At 45.8% G+C, this 16,448-nt stretch overlaps 1 long non-coding RNA gene across 1 annotated transcript in view; it reads right to left on the reverse strand.

Annotated features, from left to right (window-relative positions):
- Window positions 1–1,343: 1,343 nt before the first annotated feature.
- Window positions 1,344–16,448, reverse strand: part of LOC145533356 (uncharacterized) — a 153,669-nt gene continuing 138,564 nt past the window's right edge. The window contains exons 5-6 of the long non-coding RNA XR_014074017.1: window positions 5,575–5,621; window positions 1,344–3,291 (exon numbers count right to left, since the gene is read on the reverse strand). This is a non-coding gene — a long non-coding RNA (uncharacterized LOC145533356). The remainder of the gene's footprint in view (window positions 3,292–5,574; window positions 5,622–16,448) is intronic.

Here is a 16,448-nt window from a genome sequence, read left to right on the forward strand (position 1 = left end):
CTGTATTTGTTGGCTTAGCACACCTGTCCTCAGCAAGGGTGCGACCTCCTTGTGGGCAGGGTCCTCACCTCTTCCATTCACCGTTGTGAACCCCACCTGGCCCAGAAGGGTGGGTGTGCTCCTCAGCCAAACATCAGCTCAGGCACTTTACATGCATTATCTCATTTAATCCTCCAAGAGCCTGAGGGCCAGGCCCATAAAGATCTCATTTTACAGATAAAAAAAAACAACCCACTGAGATTTGTTGTACAGCCAGTAAACTTAGTCAGGACTCCAACTCTGGCCTGTCTGCCTTGAAGGACTAATGCTTAACCTGCAGGCCAGTTGTGGGGGGGACATGACAGTAGGAGATGGGGTGTGCAGAGGAAGTCATGGAGCTGTGGGGAGGCTGTCTCTAAGGTTCATGGGGCAGAGTGTGGGAGGAGGGGTCAAAATGGGCCAGAACGACGGAGATTCAGAATTTGTGCTTGTTTTGTTAGTCCTTCTACAAATTTCACAATTCCTAACTCTGCACCTTAGAACACTGGCAGCTTAAAAGTGGTAAAATGGCTTTTATTTCTTATTCTGAAAATGAAAGTTGCTCAGTTGTGTCTGACTCTTTGCAATCCTGTGGACCATAGCACACCAGGCTCCTCTATCCATGGAATTCTCCAGGCAAGAATATCGGAGTGGGTTGCCATCCCTCTCTCCAGGGGATCTTCCCAACCCAGGGATTGAACCCAGGTCTCCCACATTACAGATTTCTTATCCTGAACTCCAACAAATACAGTAGGTATCAGTAAACGCACAGACATTTATCGAATGCCTACTGTATACCAGACACAGCTGGAGGTATCAATCGCCAAACAGACCAAACTCCCTTCCCTCATTTGTGTCTTCCAACTTACAGTTGAGGGAGGGAGGATGGCAAACAATAAGTAACCAAAAGAAATAAATAACCATAAACACAAAATAGCAACAGCTTTCCAGAGCTACCAACAGTGAAGCAAGAAAGGCTCAGTGGTAGAAATTTCTAATAGAAACCTCCTTAGTTGGTGGGTTTAGGGAGGCTTTTTGGCTTAAAGCTTTGACTTTGGAAATGGGAGAAACCACCAACAGGAGGAGACAGAAGACCCAGCACGTGCAAATGTCCTGAGGCCTGATGGAGGGACTAATGCAGGTTAGTGTGACTAAAGAAAAGCCAGCAAGGATGATAGGGGGAGGAAGGAGTCAGACAGGTGGACAGGTACAGACCACATCAGCCTTTCCATGGACAAGGCAAGGACTGGGGACTTTATTCCAAATGTCAAGGGGTGCCATTGATATACTTGGAGATGCATTTTAAAAATCATAAATTAATAGACTTTATTTTTAAAAATAGCAGTTTTAATTTTACAAAAACCTGAGCAAAAAGTACAGAGAGGTTCTATATACCCTCTCTTCCCCCAACTCTAGGTTAACCTATTATTAGCATCTTGCAATAATGTGGTGCATTTGTTTTTGATGAACCAATGCTGATACATCATTATTGACTCAGTCATAGTTTACAGTAGGGCTCACTATTGGTGTTATACAACGTATATGTGTAATGCATAATGTACCATGTTCAACGACATGTACCCACTGTTACAATGTCATACAGACTAGTTTCATCCTCCTAAACATTCCCTCTGCTCCACCCATTCATCCTTCCCTGCCTCCCCCTGCCCCTAAACTCCCACAGCTGCTGATTTTCGTATTGGCTCTATAAATTTGCCTTTTCCAAAATCTCCATAATTGGCATCACAGAGCATATAACCTTTTTACACTGACTTCTTTCACTTTGCAAGACACACATCAAGTCACTCTTTTTGTGGCTTGGGAGCTCATTTCTTTTTATTGCTGAATCATATTCCATTGTCTGGCTATGTCATGGTTTGTTTACCCATTTGATTTTTTTAATAAAGAGCACATGGTGCTGTGTGATCATTGGGCAATCGATCCAGTGGGCGATTGTCCAGTCCTGTGAAGGAGGGAAGGAAGCGGGTTGAACAGAGAAGTCTAGCAGTGAAGCCACGCTGTCCTCCTTTGAGCAGCTGGGCATCCTCTTCATCCTCCCCTGTTCCTCCCAAAGCTGTCCATCTGCTGGATGTGGCCACCGACAGACGATAGGAATCAGCCTGGAAGCCCCAGGTTCTCACAGCCTCAACTGAGGATGTCGGAAGCCTGATTTCACATGGCCTCCCAGAAAATGACAAGACAATGAAAAATAAAAATACGACAGGGACGCCTCTTGATGAAATTGTCCTCAAAACCATTGCCACATTTGAAAATAGCATCCAGTCAGTTCTTCCACACTGGTTCCCAGGCCGCAGCCGTGTCTCGCTAGAAACCCAGCTGCCGAGACTTTGAAGATGCTCCTGCGAATCCAGAGGCTGATTCAGAGCTGGGCTTGGTGACCGTGTGTGAGCATGTTTCCAGACAGGCCACCAGAAGCCCGCATTGTCTGAGGATCCCTTCAAATGCAGGCAATAAATCAAACTTCTCCAGTGCATGATGGCCAAAGGCACAGCCCGTTTTGCTCTTGGTGTTAAGCAGCTCTCATCACAATGTTTAGATCAAGAGCAGCTTAAAGAGGGCGGGAGCGGAGGCAGGCTTTTCTGTGGCTCAATCCATTTTTTTCAGCTCAGGGTTTGCCACCCAGGCTGTCAAGCAGGGCAGGAATCATTGATTTGCAGACGACAGACAGACTTGGAAGACAGGAAATGGGGAGAGACAGACCCTTTGTCAGTGCTTCCATCTTGCAGACCTCACTCGGGGTGATAGCGTATCACAGCTTGGTGGGGGCTGACTCCAAGGCAGGAAGTAGATCACGCTAGTGACAGCCCCTCTCCGAGTCTTGGTTCTCTAGTCTGTGAAGTGTGAATGATTTTTCGGGCAGGACCATTCACACTGTAGCCCGTAGGTTTGCCCACTGCAGAGCCTGCACAACTGTCCATGGCTCGCTCATTTAATTGTCTCACTCACCATCAGTGACTTCTCCCTAAAAATCGTATTTCCTGGAGGAAATGCTCAGGTTACAACAGAAAGTGAAATGGAACTGAAAACTAAAATATCTTACGTGCCAGCATGCTAAGTCGCCTCAGTTGTGTTCGATTCTTTGTGACCCCGTGGACCGTAGCCCACCAGGCTCCTCTGTCCATGGTATTCTCCAAGCAAGAATACTGAAGTGGGTTGCCGTGCCTTCCTCCCTGATCTTCCTGACCCAGGGATCGAACCTGTGTCTCTCATGTCTCCTGCACTGGCAGGCAGGTTCTTTACCGCAAGCGCCACCTGGGAAGCCCAAAAAAGTCTAACTTATTTAAAAATGTATGTATACACATGCACTGGAAAAATAAGACTGGAAGGAAAGATATCAACCTTTTTATAGTAATAACCTTGAAATGACAAATTTAGTTATGATATTGGTTTTTTTTCATTTTTTTCAAAATCACAACTCGGCCATACATATATATCACCAGATTTTCTATAAGATACATGCAGTACTTATAGTGAAATAACATATTTGGTTGGAAAATGGAGGTAATACATTTGTCTTTTCTTTTTTCAATACCAGTGGGTTGATTCCCATGGCATTTTTCAATACCAATGGGTTGACAAAAAACCCTTTAGGATCTTTACATTAATTTTGCTTTTCAAGCACAGTGCTCATGCTCACTCACTTCAGTCATGTCCGCACAGTGAGAAATAATAAATTAAAATAGCCCACGCCTCTGTTTCACACATGTAAGAACACACACACACACACACACACATTGTACTAAATAAGCCTTCTTCACAAGATGACTTATTGAGCTTGGCCAAATGAGACTCTGCAAGATGAATCTTATTTGTCCAGTAGTATTTTTTTTTTAATATTTATTTATTTATTTTGGCTGTACCAGGTCTTAGTTGCAGCATGGAAACTCTTAGTTTCAGCATGTGGGATCTAGTTCCCTGACCAGGGATCAAACCTGGGTCCCCTGTGTTGGGAGCACAGAGTCTTAGCTGCTGGACCACCAGGGAAGTCCCTGTCCAGTAGTATTAAACATCCTTTCCTTTATGGATTCTCAAGGCAAATTTAAGAACAAAAAGCCTCCTGATTCTTCAGAGGAGATTACCTCTTCATTTGTCGGAAATTAGAAATTCTCCTACTAAAAACTCCATGTACATGGTTCAACTTTCCTAAAATTCAATTGGCCATTGAATGAATAAAATACCCATTTTTGAACTGTCTCAAAAGCAGTTGCTATTTCCTGTAGGGTGTCCCCCGTCTGTAATGTTCTGGGGCAATTCTTCTTAAAGAGCTATTTTCTGTTCATCAACAACCACTTTTGGGAAAAGCTGTCTTTATATCTCATATGTAATAGTATCCTTCAGTCAGGAAGCTGGTCATTGGAAAAAAAAAAAAGAAAAAGCTTAAATTTCCCCAAAGCCCCCTTTTCTTGGTTAAGTGAAATTAGTAACATAATATTAAGTGTAATGTAACACTAATTGTAATTAAGTGTAATTGATAGTAAAACATTAAGTACACACACACACAAATGCCAACCACATGGAATATAACATTAGCTATATTATTAATGCTCATTCTCTTGCTTAATTAGCTGTTTTCTTAAGTAGGATCCCTTAAAAAGCATCATCACATATATACCAATATCATAAAGTAGAGTTTGAGCTCTGTTTATGATTAGGAGATGTAAGGATACTCCTCCTGGAACTTTCTAGAATAGCAGCGATTTTGTCCCCCAGGGACATCTGTCTACAGATGATCTGGGTTGTCATGCATGGGTTTGGGGGCGGGGGAAGTGAGGATTGGTTTCCGCTGGCATCTAGTAGCTAGTGGTCAGGGATGCTGCTAAACATCCAAAAATGCTCAAAACAGCCTCATAACAAAGAACTATCTGGTCATGCTGAGGTCCTAGAACAAATGAAAATTAACATTGCAAAAATCATTAAAATATTCACAATTTGACTGCCAGCATGTCAAATTTCCTGCAAAAATAGTTCAATACTCTTGAAAAACATCAGAAATGACAACTAATCTGCTTTGTGGATGGTCAAGTGTGCTTTGGGAACTCCTTTTAGCATTGCTCGTTTGTGTGCTTAGTCACTCAGGCCCTTCCAACTCTTTGTAATCCCATGGACTGTAGCCCACCAGGCTCCTCTGTCCATAGGATTTCCTAGGCAAGAATACTGGAGAGGTTTACCATTTCCTCCTCCAGGGGATCTTCCTGACCCAGGGATCGAACTGCATCTCTTGCAGCTCCTCCACTGGAGGAGAATCCCATGGACTGAGGAGCCTGGCAGGCTACAGTCCAAGGGTTCACAAAGAATCAGTCATGACTGAGAAATGAGCACACTACAAGAACACTGTCAAGTTAGAGCATCTTATGCAGCCCCAGCCCCAGAGGCACCACCTGAATCAGAGCCCCAGGGGTGGGCTGAAATCACACAAAAGTTAACAAGCCCTGCAGGTGATTCCGACATGGGCTAAAAGCCTGAGACCCCCCTGATCTACAATACCTCTAACTGTCTTTTATTTTTCAGCCCAGATTTCATAGACTAGTGACATACCTGTGCCTCGGTTTCCTTGTCTGTAAAGCAGAATTAACAGCATCCACCTAGGAGAGTTATTAAGAGAATACAGTAAACGTTCATGTATCAAGCCCTTCCACAGGGCATGGCTCATAGTAAGTACTCAATCAACATGGAGGCTTTAATAAATATCATCCCAAGAGCCTCTGACAGATAATCAATCAACTACCAGCTTCCAAAGAGGCTGATTCACAAACAGTGCTCTCAGTCTCTCTCTTTCCATCGCATCCCTCTCCTCTACTCCAGCATGTGTTCATCCTCTCTTTATCTTTCAGCCGGGACTCAGGCCATCCCTCGCAGCCCAGTTCCCAGGGTACATCCCACTCCTGTCATTTCCTTTCTATTCCTGCTTAAAGTAAGTATTCAAAACAAAACATCCTCACAGTGAAAACAACCCAAAGATCCATGAAGGGATGAGTGGATAAACAGAATAGGGTCCATCCACACAATGGAATATTATTCATTCCTTGAAAAATAGGAAATTCCAACACCTGCTACAACAGGGATGAACCTTGAGGACATTATGCTACGTGAGATAGGCCAGTCACAAAGAGACCCTTATTGTACAATTCCACTCATATGAGATTCCAGGAGTAGTCAAATTTACAGATACAGAAAGTAGAACGGTAGGGTACCAGTGCCTGGGTTGGATGGGGTGGGGGACTGTTGTTTAATAAAAGCAGAGTTTCAGTTCTGCAAGATGAAAAGAGTTCTGGAGAATGGTTGCACAACAATATGACTGTATTTGACACTGCAGAACTCAACACTTAAAAATAGCTCAGATGGTCAATTTTATATGTTGTATATTTAACCACAAATAAAAACAAAGTTAAAAACAAAAACAACCTTCCCACCAAATGCAAACCCGTGGCCAGCAGCACACTGACCGGGTAGCTTTATGTGGGTGCAAGTGGGGTCCTGGGATGAATCCTGATTTTCCCACCAGTCTCTGGCCTCCTGTGGGCAGCCTGGGGCCCCCGAAGGGAAATAGGACATAGTAAGGTCTAGAGATACGACTGAAGCCTGCCCCCCAAAAGGAGAGAGGAGCTTGCAGGTGGGGACAGGAGACTTTAGGAAAAGGCAGGCACTTAGGGAGCAGCTCGGGGAAGGAGCTTCTCTGGGCTCCTTTGAGGGTTTGCCTGGGACTAATGGGGTTCCCAGGACATGGACTTTCAATGCAAAACCTGGCAGAAAAGTCCCAGGAACACTGCAACAGCATGTCACCCTACTTGCTCAAGGTCACACCTCTTTCTAGGGAAAGACTTGAGACCAGTCTCCACCCTGACTCCCTCCACCCTCTACCCCATAGGACTTTCAGCCCCTAGATGGAAGGCAATTCCAATGAGAGGAACTGTGGTGGGGGAAGTTAACATGTGTTACCCAATCTCCACTATCACTATCCTGAGAAACACCTCTGTGATCCTTGCTCAGCCTTGGGCCCTTGTTCCCTTCATTTGCTGATATAGTTCTTTTAAACCCACTTCTCAACATCAATACGGGCTTCCCAGGTGGCACTGGTGATAAAAAACCCGCCCACCAATGCGTGAGACACAGAGACACGTGTTCGACCCCTGGGTTGGGAAGATCCCCTGGAGAAGGGCATGGCAACCCACTCCAGTATTCTTGCCTGGAGAATCCCATGGACAGAGGAGCCTGGCAGGCTACAGTCCATGAGGTCTCGAAGAGTCAGACATGACTGAAGTGACTTAGCATGCACACACACACACACCAACAATAAGAAATTCAGTCTCGCCCATTAAAATAGATGACTGATGAAAAAGTGAGCACCTGTGTAGCCTCTCCCCAGGATGAGGATGGCCATCCCACATTGTGGGGATACTAGTGGCAGCTCCCATCTCCAGCAGCCCCCACTGAAAGATCCAGAGAAGGAGTACCGTGAAACTATGATCTCAGAAACATCCTGGAAATTGATCTGATAAGAGAGAGTCCTCGGGACTTCCCTGGTGGTCAGGTTAAGAATCCACGCTTTCACTGCTGGGGGTGCAGTTTCGATCCCTGGTGGGGGAACTAAGATCCTGCATACTACATGGTGCAGATAAAAGAAAGAAAAAAATTGTTTTAAAAAAGGAACAAGTCCTAGAGGGTCCTGGGAGCAGTGATACTGGACAGGCAGAGGGAGGGTTGGGTGGGAGATAAGTGGAGAGGGAGCGGGGAGGACTGGTCTCAGGGCAGGGGGCTGGGGGACGTGAGAGAGCTGGGGAGGGGGTACCAGGTGGGAGATGAGGGCGGAGGGCCCTGAGTAGTCACTGAGCAGGGGGCTCCAAGAGTCAGGGGTGCACTCTGGTGGGGGCGGGGGACCTTTTCCTTGGGGATAAATGGTGGGTTTCATTGCCAACACAAGGACTTCTCTGTGTGTGTGTGTGCATGTGTGTGCACGCATATATGTGTGTGTGTCACGCACTCAGCTGGCATCAGCAACAAACACAGCAGACCCTGTGCTCCTGTCGCACTGCGGGACCAACCAGGCAATTCCAAATAATGCCAAAAGGGGAACAAGAAGGGAGGGGCGGCCCTGGGGGCGCCCTCACCTGAGATCCAGGACAGAAGAGAGCCCCTGAGGAGCTGACATTTGAGCTGAGACCTGAAGGATGATGAATGTGTCCAATTAGAGCAAGAAGGGAGGGCAATGCTCCAGGCAAGCGTTCAGCAGCACAGAGGCTGAGCTGGGACCCTGGGTGCAGAGGCCTGGCATCGAGGAGGGAAGCGGCAGGGTCCTACAGAAGGCGAGGCTGGGGTTCAAGCAGGACTGGCGACAGGATTCAAGTCATCCAGAGCAAAATGAAAATGCAGGCTCTTCGGGCAAAACTTATTAAGAATTTAAGTCAGAAGTGAGGGAGCATGAGAATTAGGCTCCATGTCCATGTGAGCGCTGGCCAGAGCACTGTCCAGGTTGCTTGTCTGTGAAGCCAGCTCTAGGTACAGATCCTCAGGGTCTTGCCCACTCAGGAGTGTGGACTTGACCTGGCTTTTAAACCAGGAGGGCTTCCTGGAGGCTGCGGCTTCTGTGGGGTGAGAGGCGGTGGTAACCTCAACTTTGACCTCAAGCCTGCTGCACAGGTAGTATCATTGGACAAGCCAGTGAGTCTCTAACCGCGATCTTCTCCACACGGCATCCTGAGGACCAGGGTTCCATAGGGCCCACTTTGAGAAACCCGAGTTTGGCACATCAGTGCTATGAAACCCCTTAAAGAGCAACACTCTCTCATGTCAGACAAGGGGAAACTGAGGCCCAGAGAGGGGCAAACGGTCCACTTAGAGCACACAAGGTGTTACAGAGGTGGGAGCAGAGGGGATGGCCTTCTGGGCCTCCAGGTGGGGTTCTCTACTGAGTCTAAAGCCAGTGCCCATAGAGCATGGGCAGTCACAGGGCCCAGAAACCAGCCAGGTGGCCCCAGATGTCACACTGGGTGGACTGCGAGTTCAGTGCGGGGGAGGAGAGGCAGTGGGTGAATGTCTGAGCTTCGGGACCTTTGAGAACAGACAGATGCATGTGTTCCATTCAGACAGCGGCTCCAGCCCGCTGCTTCCGAGAGAGCCTGGGTGTGTAATTTAAATCTTATTAAATCATGAATCTGGGTCAGTGGTAATTTATAGATTACCTTCATTAACTGGATAAAAATAATCACCAACTCAACAGTGAGTCATAACAGCAATTTAAAAAAAAAAAAAGGTACGGCTTAGCGCCGGTTGGGGTGTGGGGGACATGTCTGCAATTATTTCCCGAAGATTCTGGAGACTGGCAAAAATCAACATGCGTTTGGCCTGAGACAACTCCCCTTTTTTCTCCCCTTAATTTTTAAGCCTTTGGGAGAAATTTAATCCACATGTTTTGGATTTGTTTACATTTAAAGCATCAAAACAGTGTTTGTAAGAAGCATTTGATGTCCAAGAACCATTTTTTCCCCTTCTTTTTTTTAAAGGCCTTTGGTCTCTGAACCAGGAAGCTGTCTTGTGCCAAGATGAAATGAGGCCATGTCTATAGGAATGCTGAGAGTAGGATGGGGCCCCTCCCACCTCCCTACCTGCCCTCCTGCCCTGGGGGTCTGTCAGTGTCCCAGGGAATCCTCCTCAACCCTTGGGAAGCTCTGAGGGTGGTAAGGAAGCCTCAGAGGAGTGGGTCTCCATCAAGCTCTGGTCCTGCATGTAAGAACATCAGCTTATGTTTAGTGAGCATCTACTAAGTGCCAGGCACAATACTGCTCCAATACTTTGGCCACCTGACACAAAGAGCCAACTCATTGGAAAAGACCCTGATGGTGGAAAATATTGAGGGCAGGAGGAGAAAGGGGCAACAGAGAATGAGATGGTTGGATGGCATCACTGACTCAAGGACATAAGTTTCACCGAGACTCTGTGAAGGACAGGGAAACCTGGCGCATTGCAGTCCAGAGGGTCAAAAAGACTCAGATAATGACTGATCGACTGAACAACAAAATCAACTCAATGAGATAGCTTCCCTTACCATGCCCATTTTAGAGATGGGAAACTGAGTTCATTAGGGACTAAGCCCACAAACACAAAGCTAGAGAGGGTGAGGACTTCCCTGGTCCAGTGGTTAAGGATCCACCTTCCAATGCAGGGGATGTGGATTTGAGTGGGCCTTAGAAAGCATCACTACCAACAAAGCTAGTGGAGGTGATGGAATTCCAGTTGAGCTATTTCAAATCCTCAAAGATGATGCTGTGAAAGTGCTGCACTCAATATGCCAGCAAATTTGGAAAACTCAGCAGTGGACACAGGACTGGAAAAGGTCAGTTTTCATTCCAATCCCAAAGAAAGGCAGTGCCAAAGAATGCTCAAACTACCACACAATTGCACTCATCTCACACGCTAGTAAACTAATGCTCAAAATTCTCCAAGCCAGGCTTCAGCAATATGTGAACCGTGAACTTCCAGATGTTCAAGCTGGTTTTAGAAAAGGCAGAGGAACCAGAGATCAAATTGCCAACATCCGCGGGATCATCGAAAAAGCAAGAGAGTTCCAGAAAAACATCTATTTCTGCTTTATTGACTATGCCAAAGCCTTTGACTGTGTGGATCACAGTAAACTGTGGAAAATTCTGAAAGAGATGGGAATACCAGACCACCTGACCTGTCTCTTGAGAAACCTGTATGCAGGTCAGGAAGCAACAGTTAGAACTGGACATGGAACAACAGACTGGTTCCAAATAGGAAAAAGAGTACGTCAAGGCTGTATATTGTCACCCTGCTTATTTAACTTATATGCAGGGTACATCATGAGACACGCTGGGCTGGAAGAAACACAAGCTGGAATCAAGATTGCCGGGAGAAATATCAATAACCTCACATATGCAGATGACACCACCCTTATGGCAGAAAGCGAAGAAGAACTAAAGAGCCTCTTGATGAAGGTGAAAGAGGAGAGTGAAAAAGTTGCCTTAAAGCTCAATGTTCAGAAAACTAAGATCATGGCATCTGGTCCCATCACTTCATGACAAATAGATGGGGAAACAGTGGAAACAGCGTCAGACTTTATTTTTTTGGGCTCCAGAATCACTGCTGATGGTGATTGCAGCCATGAAATTAAAAGATGCTTATTCCTTGGAAGGAAGGTTATGAGCAACCTAGATAGCATATTTAAAAGCAGAGACATTACTTTGTCAACAAAGGTCTGTCTAGTCAAGGCTATGGTTTTTCCAGTGGTCATGTATGGATGTGAGAGTTGGACGATGAAGAAAGCTGGGTGCCGAAGAATTGATGCTTTTGAACTGTGGTGTTGGAGAAGACTCTTGAGAGTCCCTTGGACTGCAAGAAGATCCAACCAGTCCATCCTAAAGGAGATTAATCCTGGGTGTTCATTGGAAGGACTGATATTGAAGCTGAAACTCTAATACTTTGGCCACTTCATGCGAAGAGTTGACTCATTGGAAAAGACCCTAATTCTGGGAAGGATTGGGGGCAGGAGGAGAAGGGGATGACAGAGGATGAGATGGTTGGATGGCATCACTGACTTGATGGACATGGGTTTGGGTAAACTCCGGGAGTTGGTGATGGATAGGAAGGCCTGACGTGCTGTGATTCATGGGGTCACAAAGAGTCGGACATGACTGAGCGACTGATCTGAACTGGGGAACTTAGATCCCACATGCCTCCGGGCACCTAAGCCCACGCACCACAACTAACTGAGCCCATGCAATCTAGAGTCCATGCTCTAAGAGAAGCCTGGGCAGCACAACAAAGACTTAGCACGACCAACCAACAAACTAACAAAGCTAGAGGGTGGCCAGAACAGGAGGTAGAGATCTCGAGTGTATCTGGAGCTCAGAATATGTTAAAGGTGACACAAGGGTTGGGATAAAGGATGTCAAGTGTTTCAAAGGTTCACTTGCTCTACACACAATGATGGGTTAACATCACCCCAGTGAATGGCCTTCCCAGGTGGCTCAGTGGTAAAGAATTCGCTTGCAATGCAGGAAACACAAGAGATGTGGGTTCTATCCCTGGGTCAGGAAGATTGCCTGGAGGAAGGCATGGCAACCCACTCCAGTATTCTTGCCTGGGAAATCTCATGGACAGAGAAGCCTGGCAGGCTACAGTCCACGGGGTCACAAAGAGTTGGACACGTCTGAGCACCATCAGCACCACAGTGAAGCACTGGCCATGCCCCCTCCTTCCGGTCCTGCTTCCTCCCTCCCACCCATTCTTCTCCCTCTCTTTTTCTTTTTCTTCTTGCCTGCATTTATGGATTCAGATGGCTTTCCTCTGACCTTTTTTGGTGTTTCACCCTTTTCCTCCATTTATTTCTACATAATTGTAGTCACTCTGCATGTACTATTTTACATGCTTCTTTCAGCCGGTTAACCTTATCACTCAGGATCTTTCCACACCATCAGAAATGTTTCCTAAGTGTCCTTTTAGTGGCTGCACATCATTCCTTCTTCCCACAGCCCCTCCTGACATATCTTACACTACTCTGCCCTTTGAGCGAATGTTGGTTTGTTCCCCTACTTTTGTTGTTGCGCTGTGACTAACGCCCCATGGACATCTTTGTGCACAGAATCTGAAGAACGTGTTTGGCTTCAGTTTTTACTCTAATGCAGGACCTCTGCAGACACTTTTCAGGCTGATAAACGAGTAAAAATAATTAACACTTATTGAGCATTTGCCAGGTACCAGGCACCCAGCTGAGGTCTCACATTTATTACTTTATTTAATCCTCATGTAAATATGGCCAGAATCCCCATTTCATAGATGAGAAAGCAGAGGCTCGGGGGCAGAAGTAACCTGCCAGGATGCAAACCACATCGCCTGCAGTCACCAGCTGTTTCCTGATGCGGCCATAACAAATTACTGCGATCTTGGTGGTTTTAAAGCAAAGGAAGATTTATTCTCTCTCAGTTCTGGAGGCCAGAAGTTCAACATCAAGGTGTCAGCAGGATCGGTTCCTCCCAGAGTCCCTAAGAGAGACTCCATCCCTTGCCCCTCTCCTGCTGCTGATGGTTCTGGCTTCCTGGACTTAGAGATACATCACTCCCATCTCTGCCTCTATCATCACATGGCCTTTCCCCCCGTGTCTCTCTGCTTTTTCTTCTCTTCTCTCTCTGATGAGGACAGTTGTCACTGGATTCAGGACCACTCTAATTCAGGATGATCTCACTTTGAGGTTTTTAACCATGATTACAACTGCAAAAACCTCTATTACGATCAAGGTCTCAATCTGAGGTCTTGGGTACCACTTTTGTGAGGTACCTTTCAATACACAGAAGCTATATGGTTCCAAAGGGGGTCTCTTGGAGGAGGGGACAGTTTGGCCAAGACCTGAAGACTGAGGGGGTCCTGGCTGGGGGACCAGCATAGCCTGCGTGTTCCTGCTATCCAGGATATGCAAATACTGTAACAGAATTCACTGATTTTCCACTGATGGAATTTTAGGTTATTTACAACTTCTCACGGTTAAAAAACACTCCTATCCCAAATCTGTTTACCCATCTGTAATTCTTTCCTTGCAACCAGTTTCCTTGGGTGGATGAATAAGCATGCCTCAAAGGCTTCCACTGTAAACTTTTCTGCAAGGCGGCAGAGGGGATAAGCAGGTGGTCTGGTTCACACTTACTGGATGTTTGACTTTAGGCAGGCTACTTCACCTCATTGTACGTTAGTGTCCTCCTCTGTGAAATGGACTTAATGATAGTTCCCACCTCTTCAGGCAAAACCACAGCATAGTGACTAGTCTCCAGCACCGGGGTGACAGCGAGGTGACATCAGGACAACTGTATGCTCCATGTCGACCAACATCAGAAACTGGAGAGCTCTTTCATCTTTGCCAATCGAATCGCAAAACTGACAATGATTTTAATTGGTATGTATCAATGGATCTCTCAGGCTTCCCAGGTGGCACTAGTGGTAAGGAACCCTCCTGTCAATGCAGGAGACATAAGAAGCACAGGTTCGATCACTGGGTTAGGAAGATCCTCAGGAGGAGGGCATGGCAACTTACTCCAGTATTCTTACCTGGAGAATCCCATGGACAGAGGAGCCTGGAGGGCTACAGTCCATGGGGTCACAAAGAGTCGGACATGACTGAAGCAACTTAGAAGGCATCAAGGGATCTCTATCAGTCATGTGATAAACCAATAATTTGCTGGCTGGGAAGGTGGGGGTCCCATGTAAGCTGTGAATCAGCAAGTGACAGAGGCTGGTGTAACTGTATCCCCGGGAAGCAAAAGCTTAAAAATCTCATCTTGCAAAAATCCAGACTGTTACACTGCCACATTCACCAACTGAATGGTGAATATATAGACATATAAGACATATCTACATCTTTATAGACATAGGTATGCAAGGTGTATCTATATCTTAGGCAACCGAAAGACAGCTGGTTTACAAGGTGAGCTGTCCAAGTGAATACTGTGAGGATTTGCTGCCTGTTTCAGTCAAGGTGCTCTCAAGTTTTTCATAAGAATGTAGTAGACTTAGTGAACAAAAATAATGTGAGCTTCCTGCCTCATATCATATGCTAAAATTTATTCCTAGTGAACCAAAGATTAATGTTAAGTAAGGTATGAATAAATTAAATAATGAATCTAAAAGAACTGGAGAGGGAACTTCCCTAGTGGTCCAATGGTTCAGAATCTGCCTTACAATGCAAGGGACATGGGTTTGATCTCTGGTTGGGGAACTAAGACCCCACATGTCCAGAGCAACTAAGTCCGAGTGCCACAACAAGAGAGTCTGAGCTCGCCAATGAAAGATCCCACACACCGCAACTAAGACACAACACAGCCAAATTAATTAATTAATTAATTAAAGAGCTGGAGAAATAAGTATTAATTAATGTTTTATAATCTTGGAAGTGGAAAGAATCTTTTGAGGCATGGCATGTAAAGTGAAATGATAAAAAACAATTTTGACTACCTAAAAATTAAAATAAAAAACTCTGAACAGCAAATGAAACATTATAAACAGGTTGGAAAATAACAAAATTGGCTTCCTTGGTGGCTCAGACAGTAAACAATCTGCCTGCAATGTGGGAGACCCAGGTTCAATCCCTGGGTCAGGAAGATCCCTTGGAGAAGGGAATGGCTCCCCACTCCAGTATTCTTGCCTGGAGAATTTCATGGACAGAGGGGCCTGGCAGGCTACAGTCCATGGTGTCACAAAGAGTTGGAATGACTGAGTGACTAACACTTTCACTTTCAAGGAAAATATGTAAAATGTGACAAATATATATGGTGTATGACCTTAACATATAAAGAATAATTGCTAATCAATAAGAAAAAAAGTCAAATATACCAGTACCATATTTACAGGCAAATACCTAAATGAGAAATGCAAATGATACATATGAAATTCTAAACACTTCATTTAGCGCGGTGCCTGCCACATCATAGATGTTTGGTATAATGGTTGTTTGATGCCTGAACCTGCCCTGGGTCACATAACAATAGCTCACTAAGCCCTTAATGGGGGATGTAAAGAGTTGGAACAAGCACAGAACTCAGCTCTGTCTCCACCTGCATGCAGACAGTGTACTCATAGCAGCCGCTGAGGAAGTTCCTGCTACTTATGAGCTGTGTGACTTTAGCCAAGTGGTTTAGCTTCTCTTTGCCTGAGAAGTTGAGAGAATGGGATAAGTGAGGACAGGATTAATACCAACCTCATGGGACTGTTGCAAGTGTGAAACAAGTTAATACACGTAAAGTACTAAGAGCAGCGCCTGGCTCATCATGAAGGCTCAACAACGTGCTCCAAACTTCAGAAATAATGTTAAGAATGGAAGCTAAGAAACGCCCACCATTCATGGATCTGTTCATTCAACACCTACTTAGTCAGTGCCTAGTACATGTTAGGCCTTAGCAGAGTCATGATGGGTGCTCATTTAATGTTAAGACAGACACTGAAGCCATCACAGTAAAGGGGAGATGATCCATTAGAAGGGGAAACACCTGACTGGTGGAGGGATCCCAGACTCAGGGCCTGACACAGGCTCAGCAGCCAGGGAAGCTTCCTGGAGGAGGCAGTTTTCAAGCTCAGCCTGGAAAGATGAGTGGGAGTTTTCCAAGAGAGCATTATTCCAGACAGAAGTGAAGTGAAGTCGCTCAGTCGTGTCCGACTCTTTGCGATCCCATGGACTGTAGCCTACCAGGATCCTCAGTCCACGGGATTTTTCAGGCAAGAATACTGGAGTGGGTTGCCATTTCCTTCTCCAGGGGATCTTCTCGATCCAGGGATCGAACTCGGGTCTCCTGCATTGTAGGCAGACACTTTACCATCTGAGCTACCAGGGAAGCCAAGAAGCAATCAATTCAAACTCAAATGTGCAAGAAAGGTAAAGTCATTTCAGTCCATATTTTCTTACAGTGTTGCCCTGT

Source organism: Giraffa tippelskirchi, chromosome 13, assembly GCF_054371585.1.
Source record: "Giraffa tippelskirchi isolate mGirTip1 chromosome 13, T2T-mGirTip1v1.2.pri, whole genome shotgun sequence".
Taxonomy (NCBI): domain Eukaryota; kingdom Metazoa; phylum Chordata; class Mammalia; order Artiodactyla; family Giraffidae; genus Giraffa; species Giraffa tippelskirchi.